This window comes from Solanum lycopersicum, chromosome 11 (genome assembly GCF_036512215.1).
Source record: "Solanum lycopersicum chromosome 11, SLM_r2.1".
NCBI lineage: Eukaryota > Viridiplantae > Streptophyta > Magnoliopsida > Solanales > Solanaceae > Solanum > Solanum lycopersicum.
The window spans coordinates 14,214,944-14,231,428 of NC_090810.1; the positions used below are offsets into that span (position 1 = coordinate 14,214,944).

Sequence of the window (16,485 nt, forward strand, 5' to 3'; positions counted from 1 at the left end):
GTATATATATATTATATATATATATATATATATATATATATATATATATATATATACACACACACACACCCACACATCATTTCACATTTATGTCCTTCTATTTTGGGTGTGAACATAAACGATCAAACTTGTATAAAGTCTAAAGTAGACACATAAATTATACGTGACATAATACATGCACGTAAAATATCATGTGAGATTCAAATTTCCATGTAAAATGTCATGTAAGATGTGTGTGTTTGTTTATTCAATTTTGTACAAATTTAAGTGTGTCGACTAATTATGTAGATTCAAAATTAAAAAACATTATGTGAAATGGGATCAAATTAAATAACATATTTATATATTATGTCTTCAATATTTTTTTTAGTTTTAACTTTGAGTCACGGGTATAGAACGGGAACCTACTCATGAAAATTACGATGTAATAATATCTTTTGTTTGTTTGTTGAATAAATGCAATAACAAGAATAAACATATATGATTGAGAAGTTGTCTCGAAGACTTTTATTAACCATATGATTTAAATAGGAACTTAAACAAAGTAGTAAACTCATCCTATAACTAATTATTGTATTAATTGTTCCTATAATAACAAGACAATTAATAATTCCAGTAAATTTGTAGCAGTGCCAAATTTAGGAGAATGATTTGGGTTTTTGAAATATCAATCAAATCAGTAGTGTAAGATTTCTGAATTTATAAATCAAACTAATAAAATTTGATTTTTTTCAACATCAGGTTGGTTCAAAATTTTCAATTTCCAAATAAAATTAGTATGTTGAATTTTTAAATTTTTTTAATAAATCCTACCTAATAAACCTCGATTGTTTTTCCAGGTTTTTGGATTTTTACGATAAAGTATGCATTTAAACATGTAATTAACTTGTGTCCAAATATTTCTTTAGTTCAATCAAAATATAACTATCTAATGTGTTTCTTAAAAAAAATAACACAAAAAATGAGATGAGTGGTGACACTAAATATTCAGTAAAAAATTATAATGAAATCATCATATAAAATAGTGACAAAGTCATAACAAAAATAGTCATAATCTAAAAGTACTAAATCATGTAAAAATAAATCCAATAAGTATTAATTACATTGTTAAACATTAAAGAAAAATTAAAATTAGATTATGTATTTCTAATGTCTAAATCAATGTAAAATTAGAGAACAAATATTCAATATTATTGTCATTCTTGTGTTGAATTAATTTATTTTGTTAGCATGATGTTGATTTGATTTCAAATTGAGCTTTAACAGAGTTATTAATATATATGGACTATAACTTTTATTGAACTATTCAAAATTCTTAGTCTCAAAAAACTTGAAAAAATATATTAAAAGATAAAACTTGTGAAAATGTAGAAGTAATGTTTAGAAATTAGATCAAAGTAAATATTTTTATGTATAAAATAAATTTTAAAAATTATATATAAAATGTCGGATTGGTTTGATCTCGGGTTGACTTTTTTTTTTTAGCTAAAACCAAACCGCCAAGTATAATCGAATTTTTTTTTAAGCACCAAATCAAGTCAAATCAAATTATTAGCGGATTTTTTTCCTATTTGATTCAATTTGCTATTCAATTCGATTTTTTAGTTCGATTTTATCTTTTATACATCCCTAACTGCCATGAAATTGTCTTGAATACAATATCTTTTAATTTAAACACTTTGTTATATGACTTGTTTGTTTAAAATTTTTACATAATGCAGTAGGTCTCAACCAACAAAAGTTTTTTCCGAGTATGTTTTCTTTTTGCAACATTTGCACAAGGAGAATAATCTTTGTAGTTTTGCATGAGAAATTTGTCCACTTTAATTTGAATTACTCCTTAGTTAAACATAAACTGGAGTATAATTTATTCACGTAGAACTCTCGACATGCATAGTCTTTTATTATGTTGTTTTTCAAACATATATTGTTTGTTTCATATTCAGAGTTGTATATTTCATTTTTAGTAGTTCATAATTTGTGATACAAGTTCTTGTTGGGAAAATGCGGACAAGCACAAAAATATATATGGTAAAAGTAATGGAAATAAAATGAGAAAATAACGACACCAAGAATTTTACGTGGAAACCCTTCTGAATAAGGAAAAAAACAACTGGCCAAGAGGAGCAATTGATATTACTATAGTAAGTGACTACTACACACTCAAAAGGAACAACACTCTTTTGGTTTCCGTCTTACTAAAATATCGCTCACACTCTATTTTTCTTCACAGACTAATAGTCTATGGAATACCTCACTTTGCTCTCAAAATGGTTTTTCTCTCTAACTTGGTGTATTCTACAAATGAGCAAGAATGCTCTATTTATAGAAGGATAAAACCATGCCTATGTCACTAATGACATATGTAAACATAGCAAAGTCAAGAATGGTTGCAAATCTTACCAATTTGCCAACTACCAAATCTTTTCTTTTCAACTCCAATTACTATTTATTTTTAACAATTGCTTGTACCAATTGAATAGCTAAAATTGACTAAAACAATGGGATGGATTCAACAGTTCTTAAAGAGTGTAGAACAGTACTTTATGTTATATTAGATAACTTAATTAGCAGCGCTTCACGCGATAATTCTTAACCTCATAAAATTATAAATGATTGTTTTCTAATATTTGAATAATAGAAATTTGGTATTGTCACATTAAATTTTATAAATGATTGTTTTCTAATATTTGAATAATAGAAATTTGGTATCGTCACATTAAGAACTTGAAATATTATAAAATTATTCAATTATAATGTTTATTCTTTAATATAATTGGCTGATCAATATTGAATGATTTTTTTTTATATAGATTTGTTGATTATCACTTTCTGTGTTGCTTTGTACATGTGCATACAAAGTATAAGATATTCTATTTTGATGCCCTATTATTCAGCCAGTAGCAATTAGTTTTCCTTACTCTTCCATGTCATTGTCCATAAACACCCCTTAATATGTAAAGATATGACATATGAGTCTAACTCAATTTCGCTCAATAGCTAGCTAAATGAGATATGACACATGAGTCTAACTCAACTCAAAAGTTAGCTCATTAGGGTAGATTTGTCCAAGTCTATATAAGGAGATCAATTTTCCATCGCTCTACCGATGTGAGATTTTTAACACTCTCCTCATGTCCAGACTTCAATTGGGCGTGAACACTTATGAATGGAGGTTCAACATTGGTGAACAACGGAATTGGGATGAACATGACTCCGATACCATGAAAAAAATATATGATATTTGGGTCTAATTCAACTCCAAAAGTTAGCTCATGAGGGTAGGCTTGTCTAAATTCATATGAGGAGACCAATTTTTTTTCCTCCACCAATGTGAGACTCCTTAACAAAATATGCCACAATAAATTTATCATGTGAAAGATATTACTCCCTTGTATTCTGAAATGTGTGTTCCTTAATGATTCTAGAGCTAGTAAAACATCAAATATCTCATTAAGTTTTTGAAATCTTTTTAAATCATATTTTAAAAACTGAAAATATTTTGAAATACATATTTCTGACCAAAGGAGCAACTAAAGAATTACGAAAAAATCAAATTGCGTGTTTGTTATCACTACAATAAATTTGACTATCAGAAACAAATTATTTCGTCATTTATAAATTATATTTCGTCAATATAAATTTTGTGAGACGAAAATTAATTCGTCACTCAATCGTCACTAAATTTGTGTCTCTAAAAGTATACAAAGACGATTTAGTGTTTCGTCACTGAAAGTATTATTTTAACTACAAAAAGAAAAATCATTTTAAATGCTTAAACATTTGTGAAAAATTTATTTGTCGTAAAAAATATTTTATTTTTAGTTAGTAGTATTTTTGTCACTAAAAGTATTATTACTACCGACAATATTATATCGTCGCTAATTAGTTTACTTCAATCAGTGACGAAATCAATTGTCTCTCAAGTTATATGTGCTTCGTAGTTGAACAAAATCTAATTTCGTCACTAATGACTATATTTTATATACAAAAAAATATTTTGTTCTTAACTAGGAATAAATTTATCATTATAAAAATGGTTCATTTTCCTATTATAGTATCCATGTATCTCGCATCTCCATTTTTTAACGCCTAGAGGATCTCCCACATTATGCTTTCTTGGGGAATCGAACTCAGAACCTTGAGGTTGGAAGTGTCATCTGCCCAACTCTCTCTTATCTCTCTTTTTAGATTTAAAGTTTATAGAAATAATATATTAGATGATTATTTATACTCATACACAAATACATGAAATTGACTACCCACAATTCATTCAAATGTAGATTATATTTTGGTTAAACAGTATACTTTTTAAAAATATCTTTAAATATATGTAGTACGGTTCTGTCATTTTATTTTTATAAATTTAAAAATTACTCAGTACAATTATAACTTTCGATTTTATTAAAAAAATAAATAATCGGTTCAATTTGTCATTAAACAATTGTTTTGAAAAAAAAAAACATTGAAACCCATAACTATAATACTTAATCATAATATATTTGAAATCCTAGTTGGTTCATTTCTTTTATTTTTTACTTCAATTTTCACACTGATATAAAAAGCTAATAGAAATTCATAAAATATTTCGCAACTTTGAGAAGTTTAAGTTTGTAAGTCAATGTTATCTTTGTATAGTTGATCTACGTATGTATGTGGAATTACTATTATATATATATATATATATATATATATATATATACTTTCACATGTAAAGCATTCTAATTTATTTTTGTAATTTCTATCCGTTCTATATTTTCTAACATGTCTATCTCTATTTAAATATGGTTTTCTAGCTGACTTAGGATTAAGATTATCCTTAACTTATACATATTAAAATTCTGTAAAGACACTTAGAGAAAATATTAGACAATCGCAAAAACAAATTAGTGAAGAATTAAATCAGGTAGAATTTGAAATAAAAGAAATAAAAGATAGAACAAAAGTAATTAAAAATAATCCTTATTATTATAACTCAGTAGGTTAATATATGAGAAGACCATATAAGAATACTAGAGAATATAAAAAAGTTAAAAAAGAATTATTAAGTTTATATTTAGAATCAGATAGATTATTAAAAGATTTAAAAACAACTATCTCAATAAGCTCTAAAAAAGAAATAAGTAATAGATTAGATCATATATTTTTCTTAGCTAAAATACTAGAAAAGAAATTAATAAGACATTTTATATCTAGAAAAATCTCAATTAAATTTATTTTATGGAAAATCTTCCTTTTGCTAAATATATAAGAATAAATTATTGGATATTATATAGAAATATAAACGAAAAACGAAAACTACAAAAAGAAGAAAAAGAACTAGAAGCTTATATATATATCTGTGAAAGCGAATTTTTCAAACCAACAGATTTTGAATATAATATAAATAACGAAGAATATATAAAAGGATTAAAGTGGGAGTTACAAGGTATTAATACGAGTATTTATAATTATACTAAAAGGATAAAAAAATTTAGAAAAAATTACAAACCAACTACGTTAGGATAAAATAAATAGTAAAAATAGCTTCCTTAAAAAATATAGAATATTTAGATTTACAAATAACTTCAGAAAAAAGATTTAAGAGAAAAGGAGAAAACATTATTAAGTGTAATTTTGATAGTGGAGAACATAGTTTACACACAGAAGATCCTCAATATAATAATTTAATAGATTTATTAATAAACCTTAGTGAAAAACTTAAAGAACATAATTGCAAGATTATACAGATATTAAGTGAACAAGAAGAAACCTATAATAGACAAAAGCAATATTTTAATAAGATAGAAGAAAATTTAGATTACTTAAAGGAACAAGGAATAGAGTTAACTAAAAAATTAAATAATAAATTAAAAGAAGAAGTTAATAGAACTTTAATCATAAAATTACAAGAAATAAAGACAGAATTAGAATCAATAAAAGAAATAGTTCTTTCATGATAGATTTAGTAGAGTCAGAAACACACAAAGAAGCAATAAGATTAATAGAAAAAAGAATAGTCCTTCCACCAGATTATAAAGAGTTTAATCCATCTTCAAAGTCAGATCAAATTATTATAGAACAGAATAATATAATAATATCACTTTTATTACAATTACATAAAAAGATAGATAAAAAAGAAAAATCTGAAGGTAAAAACATAAGCACAACTGGAGTAGAAGAATTAATAGAAAAGTTAAATAAAATAGAAATTACTCCTCAACAAGAAAAAATAGTTAAAAACAGAAAAATGGACATTTTTCCAACTAGATCAAGAGATAAAAGACCAGAAAGACCAAGACCAAGTTACACCCAGAATAAAATAAATAATAATTTTATATCAAAAATATTAAATAGAAAGACAAGAGAAGAAAATAATCAACAATTAGACGAAATAATAGATACAGATAAAGATATACAAATATTCCAACAGAATCAATTAAATCTATTAAATCCAAAAGTTTTATATAATACAAATTCAAAATCTCAATTATATAGACATTATAGAGAAGAACAATTATCGGTATTAGGAAAAAACTTTGTACTTTACCCCTCATAAATGAAGAATCTGTAAAAGAAATAAAATATGTCAAAAAAGATTTAATGCATTTAGGATTAATAGTAATAGGAATTAAAGGATTAACTAGAAAAAATTTAGGAACAAAGACATTAATTACCATATATGATAATAGATGGTCAGATATAAAAAAGGCAATCATTGGATTAACAGAAGTAGACATGACTAATAATGGAGGAATTTTCTATATAAGTCCAGACTTTATGATAAATTTAAATGAATTAGGAACTCAAATTAGAATAGGAATACAAACTAAAGGATATGAAGAAATGAATAGTGGAAAAAATTTATTAATATGTGTAGGATTTTTAGGAAAAATGACAGATAATAGTAATACTAGATTTAAATTACAAATAAAAGATGTAGTAGAAGTAATGGGAAATAAAGGAATAAAATTAATAAAACCTATAAAAATAAATCCTGAAGAATATGTTGGATTAGAATGGAAATTAGGAGATTTTAAAGCAAAAGGAGCCTTAATACCCGATGCTCACTTAATATATACAAATTCTAAAGGAGAACCTTCAATTAGATTTACAGATTATAATTACGAAGCTCAAAAAGACTTAGAAGAAGAAAGTATCATAGAAGAAATGCCTTTAACATGAATGAATATAGAAGTAATACTAGAAGAAGATTATGCAGTAGATTTAGCTATAGAAAAAGCAAAAGAAATATGTAAAAATAATAAAAATAGACTATTTACATGTAAAGGATGTAAATTAAAAAACTTAAATTTAGAACAAACAATATCTCATTTTAAAATATGTGAACAAAGAACTGATAACAAAGGATGTAGATTAGAAAAAACTTTACAGGATAAGTTAGAAAAAAGTAATAATATAATAACACAAATACAAGACGACGATAGTGAAATATCTGAGTTAGAATCTACACTAAGTCAAAAAGAATTAATGGAAACAGCAAGTTCTAGTAGCCCATTTTAAAGAACAAATGAACAGGGATATACTGCACACAATAGTACAGGAAATATACCACGAAGAAGAGTATATAGACAAGGAGATACTCCAATAACAGAAGTTAAACCTATGGGAAAAAGAATGTCTATAGAAGAACCAATAATACTCCAAGAAGGAGGAAGTAAAGGAAAAATTTTAAATATAGCAGCACATGATCCACAAAGATGGAATTCAGTGATAGACTTATGGAAAGGAATAGTAGTAGCAGATTTTATAAAAAATTATACAGAAACTGATGCTGAAACCATGTATAAATACTTAGAAACATTCTTAGGAGAATCAACTAAAGCTCTATGGGAAGCTTATAAAGTAGAATTTCCATCAGAATTTCAGTATTTAGTACCATTAGGACCAAATCCTTATAATTTTACAAATAAAATACATACATTGATAACAGGAGAAGATCCAAATAGTGGATTATTAGCTCTACCACGAAATGCAGTAATAAAATTAGAACAATTAAGTATAAGTAATTGGTATTATATAAAGAAATTTTTAAATGATTATTTCTATTATTGTACAATTAGTGGAAATGTCTTTGACCAAGACCTAGGCAAAAAATTATTTAATAAATTACCAGGAGCCTTAGGAAGAGAAATAGAAGAAAGATGGACTAAAAGAGAAGGAGTAGCACAAAACCCTCAAGCTAAATAGTCAATAAGACATAGAATACAACATATAATGGAAATATTACAAGAGAAATGTACTAATTTACAAATACAAAAACAATTAAAACAGAATGAAATGAATTTCTGTAAAGACGTAATATATGCAACCCAAAGTTATGACATAGAACAATATAAAAAGAAAAAGTATAAAAGATATAACCCACAAAATAATAAGAGATATAATAAAAAAGGATATTTTCTTAGGAAATCTTCAGCTAGAAAACCATATTTAAATAGAGATAGACATGTTAGAAAATATAGAACGGATAGAAATTACAAAAATAAATTAGAATGCTTTACATGTGGAAGTATAGAACATTTAGCTAATACTTGTTCTAAAAGATATAATGCTAAAACTAGAAACGCTCAATTAGTAGAAGAATTTAATGAAGCATTATTAAATGTAGATGAATATATGTCAGATAATGAAAGTATTTATTCTATAGTAAGTATTGATGTAAATGAAAATAACAAAGAAGAAGACTCTTCTAATTCAGAAGGAGAAGAATTAATTAATGAAATAGGAATAGAAAACTTAAATATAGATGATCTAAAAATTAATTTTATGAATATAATAGAATGTGAACATAATTTTGAAAAAGACATTGGATTAGATAGTAATCCATGTAATTGGTGTAAATGGTATCCAAGTAAATATAAAAGAGCTAAATGTAATAAATGCTTTGTAGAAGGATGTATAAATTGTATAGAGACACAATTAGGAATAATAACTCAGAAAAAGAAAGAAGTATATACAAATGAACCTTTAATAAATTTAAAAGTATTAGTATTAGAAGCAAAATCTAAAGAATTAGAAGAAAGAATAATAAGATTAGAAAAAGGAAAGAATATTGAACAAGAACTAGATAATCAAGAATTAATGAATGAAGAACCTAATACTTTAATATGTAATGAAGATAAAAATATAAATACTATTAAAATATTAGCAAAACTTCAAATTGGAAAATATGAAATAGAGACTTTAGCATTAATAGATTCAGGATGTACCAAAAGTATTTTAAATAAAAAGATTGTACCTATAGAATTAATAAAAACCTTAGAAAAACCACTTGCAGCAATGCAAATGGATGGAACACATAATATATATAGACATTATATAGATAAAGCTCAAATAAGTTTTTTAAACACTTGTTCAGAATTCTATAAACCTACCTATAAAATGGATAAAATATGGGTACGAGATTTAGATGCAAGGGTAGATTTTGTGTTAGGATTAGACTTTATACTACACAACAAAGGAGGAACTTTAATAAGTAAAGACGAAATACTTTTTATGAAAAATACTACTTATACTTCAGTTTTAACTAAGAAAATTGACACTAAAGTAAGACATAAAGAAAAATGTTGTGACAATTGTGAAGATAATATACAATGTACTAAAAAGGAATGTAATACATTATATGAGAATACACTAAAAATAGATGAAGAAGATGAAATAGTTAATAAAAACTATGTTTTAATAGAAATGGAGACAGAATTATATAATTTTAAAACAGGAATTCAGCAAATAGGACAAATAAAAAATCAAAAGGATCTTGATAATATAGTAAAAATATTAGATCAAATAAAAATAATAGGAGAAAAACCCTTAAAACATTGAGAAAATAATCATATAGTATGCAAATTAGATATAATAAACCCAGATTATATAATAAAAACGGCCTCTATAGAAGCCACAAATCAAGATCAAGAAGACTTTAAAATACAAATTAAAGAACTATTAGAATTAGGAGTAATAAGAAGATCAACTTCAAAACATAGATCAGCAGCTTTTATGGTACGAAATCATAATGAAATAGTTAGAGGAAAAGCCAGAATGGTCATAAACTATAAAAGACTAAATGATAATACTAGAACCGATGGATATAAATTACCAGATAAAACAGAGTTAATAAATAGAATTCAAGGTAAAACAATTTTTAGTAAATTTGATTGTAAGTCAGGATATTGGCAAATAAAAATGCATCCAGATAGTGTAGAATGGACAGCATTTACTTGCCCGAAGGACATTTTGAATGGCTAGTTATGCCATTTGGATTAAAAACAGCACCTCCAATATTTCAAAGAAAAATGGATAAAATATTTGGAGAATATAAAAGATTTGTTTTGGTATATGTAGATGATATTCTAGTATTTAGTAAAGATATAAAAGAACATTTAGGACATTTACAAACAGTTTTTAGGCTATTTGTTAATAATGGAATAATAATTAGTAAAAAGAAAATAAAATTATGTAAAAATTACATAAATTTTTTAGGAATTACTTTAGGAGAAGGAAAGATTAAATTACAACCTCATATAGCTAAAAAAGCCTTAGATATGCCAGATAAATTAGATAATTTAAAAGACTTACAAAATTTTTTAGGAATAGTTAATTATGCAAGACCTTTTATTAAAGATTTAGGAAAAATAGCAGGACCATTATATTCTAAGACAGGAAATAAGGGACAAAGAAATTTTAATATTGAAGATATAAAATTAGTACAAAAAATAAAGGAAAAAATAAAAAATATACCTGATCTTAATATGTCATTAGAATCAGATTATTTAATAATAGAGACAGATGGAAGCTTTGATGGATGGGGAGCAGTGTTAAAATCAAAACCACATAAATATAGTTCTAAACAAGAAGAAAAAATTTACGCTTACCAAAGTGGAAAATTTAAAGAAAAAGGAAATAAAGCTAGTATAGATGTAGAAATCTTAGCTGTAATATATGGTTTAAATAGTTTTAGAATTTATATCTTAAATAAATTAGAAATTTTAATAAGAACTGATTGTGAAGCAATAGTAAAATTTCATCAAAAAATAAATGATAAAACAAGTAGTAGAAGAAGATGGTTAAATTTTTTAGACACTATATCAATTTATAATTCTATAATTTTTGAACATATTAAAGGAAATGATAATAATATTGCAGATCAATTAAGTAGATTATTAATTAAAGTTTAATTCCAATTTTTTCAGAATAAGACCCTCTTTTCAAGACTAGGGCAAAGGAGTTCAACCTCCAACCCAAGAATACTCAGACATATATAAACAGACAGTATTATCTAATTTACATTTCAGACCTTTAAATAGCATAAATGATAATAAAATAGAAAGATTACAATTTGGACAACATAATCTAATAGCATATGAACCATCTAATTTAACTTTTAGAAGTCTACCTATATATCGATAGATAAACAACAGAAATGTTTAATAGACAACATATGGATAGCCCATAATAAGAAAGACACTAAATATATAATTGCAGTTTTAAACGCTTTAGGATTTTATTTTAATAGTAAAAATAAAGAAAACAAATTTAAATACTATTTTGTTATTCATGGTAGAATAAATGGAGTTTTTCAAACTTGGATAGAAGTATTAGATTCTATTAAAGATGTTTCCAAACCTCTTTTTAAAGGCTTTAATGATTTTACTGAAGCATTAGATTATGCTAGAGGAGTATTAGGCCCAAACTATTATATCTCTCCCTCTCTTAAACAAAATCCAGACAAAATCCCTCAATACCATATTCAGAAAGATACAGATAAAATTATATTTTGTGATCATTGTTCTTCAATGACCGAAGCCTTCAAGAGATTAAATTACAAGAATGAATTATTAGCTCAAGAAAATCTCCAGCTAAAAGATAGAATTGCAAAAATGGAGAATGACTTGAAGACAAAAGACAAGCAGGGTTTTCCATCCCCGATAAAAATGGATGAGATGGGTGTAGATTCCCCTCTGAATGTAAATAAATCCACTGTATCGGATAAAGATACAGTTAGTCCGGCTCAAACGGTGGCCGGTAAAGACTTATCAAACCCGTTAATGGCTGTCACTTTGCCAAAAAGTGAAAAAGAAGAAGGCTCATCTTCAAGAAGACGTTTACCAATTTCCTTTAGCCAGAAAATCAGACAAAAAACCAAAAAATCACAAAAAAATAAAGACCTAGAATCCATCATAACCAAAACTGTAGAAAAACTACTTAAAGAACAACAAGACAAAGACAAACATATAAATCCCAGCCCAAGACAAAATTCAGTTTCAAGCCCAAATGATTCAGATGGTTTTTCAGACAACTATACAATTTGCTCAGGACCCAAATGACTATGACTCAGGTATGAGCTTTGATTCTATTGCTTTACACAATTTAGACACATAAAATATATATATATATATATATATATATATATATATATATATATATATAGATATAGATATATATATATACACAATAATGTAGTCAAAAAGAGGAATGCCTCTTTTGTCAACAATGTGAGTCCGACTTTACTCACTACCACACATTTGTGGAAAAACTGTTGGGACGCGTCTTTACTTTATTTTAAAAATAGACAGGCATTAAGAGATAAAGTTTCTTTTTGTATAAGACAAATAATAAGTGATAATAAAGTAGAAATCAAAGGACGGATGATAATGCAAAGGAAGGAATCATTTCACGTGCGATGGGGCCCAATGCGCACCCGGCAGAAAAGATAAGATTCTTTTTCATTTTGAAGTCCGAAGTTTGAAGTCCATATTTGTGTATATAAAGAAGACATTATCAGAAGAAGAAGGTAGAGAGCGAAAAAGAGAGCGAAGAAAGCAAAAAGAGCAAAAAAATCTACAACCTGCAAATCTTAAGCCCTTCAAAGATCCTTCCTCTTTAAAAATAAAATATAAAAATATTTTCTTTAGGTTCTTAGGTTTTGTTTCAAGTTTTTGTAAAGTTACTTTGGAAGTCGTTCGGGTTTCCCGAAAGGAAAACTTCACTCTGTTCTAGATAATGTAAGTTTTCATATTTAAGTTTCTAGTAAACTTCTCATATATGTAAATTATGTGTGTTTTATGTAAATCATGTGTGTTTACTTTTATGATTATTTAAATATTCATGTAAATTTATAAATATCATCATGAATCTATATCACTTAGTATATGGTTAGTCTCTTAGCTTCTTAAAAATATCGATGGATTAACCTGTAAATTCCTAGGACATTGCCAGGTTAATTGTTCTGAGAAAAAGAACTATGAATAACCAAATCCGGGGTGTGGTTAAAGAAGATTATTCTTAAGAACAAAGGTTAAGAGAAAGAGATGAACAATAATAATAGATTCATGAATGGACAGAGTCCATAAAAAAAAAGGAAGTTAAACTAGAAACTAGAAAGATAATTACATAATAGAACAAGAGAGTGAAGGAGTACTGAGTAGGATTGTACAACATTAAAAGCTTAACAAAACAAAAATCAACATAACACTTGTTCAGAATTCTATAAACCTACCTATAAAATGGATAAAATATGGATATTAGTCTATGTAGTTTATCAATCACAAATCAATAGACACAAATACAAAAAAGCACAAATACATATCAATGAAAGTGTATCAACTAAAGAATACAAGTACGAAACAATAAATATTAGCGATCTAGTGGAAGAATCATGTCCCACTCACAATACATATTACCTGGAGTATACTTTTCAAATGATGCATTTTATAATTATGTAATTTAAGAAAATTGATGTATTGAACTTTTTCATTTTTACAAAATTGTCTGAATTTGTTGGTTTTAATATTTTTCCTCGACAATTAACGAAAAGACTCTGTTTATTTTTTATGAAGCACTTGTATTATTTCTTTTGTTATAAGTTGTCACTTGTAATTATAAATAATTGCAGCAAAAATTTTTATTTAGCTATGGTTTTTTCGTGACAAATAGTTGAATTATTCACTACAAATTTTAAATCTCGCTATTTAACACCTTATATATTTTGTGACAATTTTTTGTTGTCACTAAATCGCAGATGATTAGAGGCAATAAAATCTTTGTCGCCAATTATTTATATATTTAATGATGAAAATAACTGTCATAATTAAATTTAAATTTTTATAGCTAAACCTTATAATATTAAACTACGAACTCTAATTTGTCGATATTGTAACAACATATTTTTGTAGATGAATTTTGTGTCCATATATTAATAAATTTTAAGACAAAAAATAATTTTTCATGAATTAGATACATTATTAGTGATGAAATATGTCGCCGATAACTTTAGATTCGTGACTAACACTACATAACAAATGACGCCAATTATTTTTTTGATGAAAAACATTAGTGAACAAAATTTTGCCACAAATTTTTATGTTTCTTCACTAAAAGTATGTGTCTCATATATTTAAGTACAAAAAGTAAATTTTGTCACTAAAAGCAAATAACTAATGACGAATTTGATGGCATAGCCAATAATTCCGTAGCTATATATCATATTTGTTGTAGTGTATTTTAGAGGGCACCAACTGAAAAAAAATATATAAGAAATAAAAATAATGATAAGTAGTAGGAGAATCAAGAAAAGTTATAAGTATCGGTAGATATAATGTTGAGACTCATCCAACTTTTTCTTATTAACCTTTAACAAAGAATAGAAAAGTTTAATTGAAATATTTAAATTTTTAGAATAAAGAATGTGAAAGGTTAAGAAGCAAAATGTAAAAAATACATGATAGCATCTATATATACCAATATTAAATTACTATATTATCTTCCACTTAAAACATTCAATTTAGTATATCTTTTATATCATAGGAATAAACAAACTTGTACCTATTATGTTTATTACTAAAACTAATGTTTCTTCATATTTTAATATTTGTAATGACAATTTATTTTTGATCACCTTTTAAAATTTGTTGCAAACACTTATATTTATTTTGTTTCTTTTTTAGAGAAGTATTGAAAATATTACTAAGCTCGATGTGAATTATTTATTTCATCTTCGAACTATTGACAAATAAATATTTTACTTGATTATTTGAATTTAAATACATCTCTAATTTTATTATGTAAATTTTGAGATATATTTTTGCATATGTAACCTAAATAATTGTACTTTTATATATAAATTTATATTTTTCATTTTAATCGAAATGTTTGAAATTCCTAACCTTACCTACCTCCTTTTTTCAGGTTTTGAAATCCTTAGTCATACCTACCACATTGCTTAATTATATATACGGATATAGTTGTACTCATTTTGGAAGCTTTTTGCAGATTGATTCGATTCCCAAGCATAGTGGAAAGGAAAGGGGAAAAAATGGGAACTAAAACAGTGTTGTAATTATTATTTTATACTCCTTTTTTCGGTTTTAATTTAGGGAAAAAGCTTAAATATGTCATCGAACTTTTAGAGAAAACTTATTTATATAATCAGTTAAAAGTTTGACTCATTCATGTCATTATGGTTAAAGAAAAAACTTATTTATACCATTATTTTTTAACGATAGTTTTACAAATTCATTTTTAACACGTGACCAATTATAATTCGGTCACGTCATCAATTATTTTGATAAAAGAAATCATAGTTCTGAATTTTTTTTTGATTTTTTTATTAAATAAATTGATGACATGATCGAATTATAATTGACCACATTATTAATTTTTTTAATAAAAAAATTGAAATTCTGAATAAAAATTTGAACTATTTTTTTCAAATAAAATAATTAATGATGTGAACCGAATTATAATTGATCACGTGTCAAAATAGTTTTGCAAAACCACCGTTAAAAAATAATGGCATGAATGAGTTTTTTCTTTAACGGTAATGACATAAATAAGCCAAACTTTTAACTGATAACATAAATAAACTTTTTCTAAAAATTTAATTGCATATTTGAGTCTTTTCCCTTTAATTTATTTAACTTATATTTTAACTTGATATGAAAATTAGAAAGTATAGAAGAATTACTAGATTTGTAATTTAAAATTAAAATATGTTAAATACATCATGCTATTTTTTAATGTCATCATGTTATCATATCATGTCAAAAAAAATAAAACTAAAAAGTTATTATAATGGTCATTCTATTTTAAACGAAATAAAGAAAAAGTAAATTGAACAAATTGAGTATCCAGCAAACACCAGCAAGCGTCTCTTGTTAGAATCACATGTTATCTATTACCACGTGATATAAAAAAATGGTCGAACTCATAAATAAATTTTTAAATTTATTGAGTTTTTTCATTCATATATCTCAGGTACGTCATTTTTCAATTAAATCATTGATCGACTTTTTTGATCGGCACACTACAATGCATAAGTTTACCTAGAAGAGTAGTTTGGTGTGAGAGATTATAAGTCGTAATAATTTCGAAATAAAACACTATATAAAAATATCTTGTGTTTGGTTGGAGGTATCAAATAGTCTTTGGATTATTTATTCTTCCATTTTTACATATAGAGTGTGTTTGGTATAAAGAAAAACATTT

The 16,485-nt window shown here is 25.6% G+C and overlaps 2 long non-coding RNA genes across 2 annotated transcripts in view; both read left to right on the top strand.

The window, feature by feature from the left end:
- LOC138339713 (uncharacterized) overlaps positions 1-16,485 on the top strand; it is a 50,451-nt gene that overhangs the window by 26,406 nt on the left and 7,560 nt on the right. The gene's annotated exons all lie outside the window — the stretch shown is intronic.
- Positions 12,792-15,446, top strand: LOC138339712 (uncharacterized). The gene is made up of 2 exons (XR_011212571.1): positions 12,792-13,004; positions 15,187-15,446. It is a non-coding gene; the product is annotated as an uncharacterized lncRNA (long non-coding RNA).